The sequence below is a fragment of the Adiantum capillus-veneris genome, chromosome 24 (genome assembly GCF_014529385.1).
Source record: "Adiantum capillus-veneris isolate H3 chromosome 24, ASM1452938v2, whole genome shotgun sequence".
Classification (NCBI taxonomy): domain Eukaryota; kingdom Viridiplantae; phylum Streptophyta; class Polypodiopsida; order Polypodiales; family Pteridaceae; genus Adiantum; species Adiantum capillus-veneris.
In genome coordinates, this window is record NC_140954.1 from 8,396,412 (window position 1) to 8,398,911 (window position 2,500).

The window sequence follows — 2,500 nt, forward strand, 5'->3', positions numbered from 1 at the left end:
TCATTGACACCCAACCAATTTGCTTTAGATATCTGGGGCAAATCTAGGAACTAAAGGCAAAAGATATACTTGCAACACCATCATAAAGTTTGCAAAGTCTCTCGTGCCCTCACCATCGTCGTCTTAGCACAGATCTATGCCCTTTTGTTCCTTTTCTATACAACCCTACCTACACCATAGCATGCTTCCTTTGGTCCTATATGTGTCATGCCTTGCAGATCTTGCTTGGGCGGGAAACATGCAATCATAGAGAAACGGCCATCTCACAATGGCATTGTCACAGACCAAGCAGAACTACCATATTCGATCAACCAGGCACATACCCATGACCCATAAGCCGCAAAGCATCGATGGAATGAAAAGATAGAGTTGACATAGACCATGAAAAAAAATCCATCTCTCTCTCTCTCTCTCATTTTGCCATCATAAATGACATCTCCCTCCCTCCCTATCTTTGCCTCTCCTCCACGTGCCATCCTCTAGCTGCAAGCATCTTTGTAGATTCTTAGTAATGGAAGCACCTCAACAATGTTTGTACCCTCTTGCTCTGCCCCACCTTTGTCTCCCGCCCCGCTCATCACCTAACCACCATCACTTGCAAAGGTGATCTACTCTAGCACAACGCTTTGTCATCATCATATCCACGACCACTGCACCTATGGCTATAGACAAATGAGAGAGAGAGAGAGAGAGAGAGAGAGAGAGAGAGAGACTTTGCTTCCATATGCCAATATTGGGTCGGGTCAGATTACATATGAGACTCTTATGCTTGCATGGCAATTTTGATCAAGTCTAACGATTAGGCCAATCACGTACTTGAGCAAAAGGGCGATTAGCGTGTACCACACTATGGAGTTTGGACTCTGCACTTATTTTTGAGTGATCCAGACCGAGACCATCCCACCTATGCAAGCGGTTTGAACTCAGCGCATATATGAACATATAAGGCAGGAGAAAGCTTGGAGAGCCTCACCGCTCAGCGCATGCAAAGGGCTGAAGCGCGCGAGATCTCGATCATCACAAGACAAGGCTGAGCAAGTCACGAAACCTAGTTCAATATTGATCCACAGCCGGCTACAAGGTCATGTACACAAACACCCCTCCTGCAACTGTGTGGCCTTATCCCACTAGCTACATGGCTTCTTCTTGACTACTTGCTTTCACATAGCCTTCCTTCTTGCATGCCCCGACCTCTGCTTCATTGTGTGCTCATTTGTCAAACTAGCTTCCTGCGCCGCATTAGTCAGGACTCAACCTTTATATTTCCTTTTGTTCCCACCAAGTTTGCTTCAAAATGGGGAATCTTAAACCCCCTCAAATCAATCCGCATTGCCGCACACTGATTGGAAGGGGTTTTGGCTTCTCTTAAGATTATAGGGAAAATTACCAAAATGTCCCTCTAATTTGTGGAAATTCCCAAAATACCCTTGTATTTATTTTGGTTGGATTGTTCAAGATTTTCTAATCTTTATTCCTTTTTGAAAATTGAAATCCGTTTTTGAGTGCTTAGCATGTAATTTGTCACAAATTATCTAGCAAAAAAATGGCAATTACGTCTAAAAATAATGAAGCAATTCATCTCCATAGCCTACATAACCACCTCGAATTCTAATTTTAGCATCTTGTATGATAGACAATCAATCTTCTTATTAAAATATGCAAAAAAAAAGGAGAAATTTACACTCACAACCAAGGGTATTTTGAAAATTTTGGAAAATTTGAAGGACTACTTGGGAATTTATGACAAAATGGTAGGGGTATTTTGGGAATTTTCACAAATTAGAGGGGTCTTTTGGTAATTTTCCAAAGATTATATAAGGCCCCTACACAAGTTCCGATATTGAGTTCTAAGAGCATCGGATAGATTACATAAGGTATTTTGGTAATTTTCCCAAGATTATGTAAGGCCCCTACACAAGTTTCGGTATTGAGTCCTAAGAGCATCGGATAGATCTCTTGGAATTGTTCTTACCGCACTAGGCCTAGCTAAAAGTCTACCATGCTGCTTACAGCATTTGCCTGAGCTAGAATGAAGCACGGTGCTTGGTATGCAAAGTTGCAGTGCTGCTATGGATATTTACATGATCAAAACAAGTTTTTGTGTGTGAGAATATTCCTTTCCTCTCTTCTTCAACTTGCTTGATTTCTTTGACATTGTTTGTTCATGGGTTTAAACCCGTTCACAGAGAAAAGACATTCATGGGTTTACTTGCTCACAGAGGAAAGAAAATTCTTCATTTGTTTTGTCATAAATTGGGAGGAGTTGAGCCAAAGAATTGGGGCCTCCATGCCTACTAGCTGAAGCCAAATGTCACCAATGCTTTGTTGTCAAATGCCCTACATAGATATTGCGGATGTCCATCAGTTCCTCAAATGCCTTGTAGACTCCATCCCTAAAATATTCTCTTCAAAAGATTAGCTAGGAAGTAGTCTTTGAGTACCCAGTGAAAGAGTCTGCTTGAACATGCATTGAAGCGGTTGTCTTGGGGTGTGATTGAGA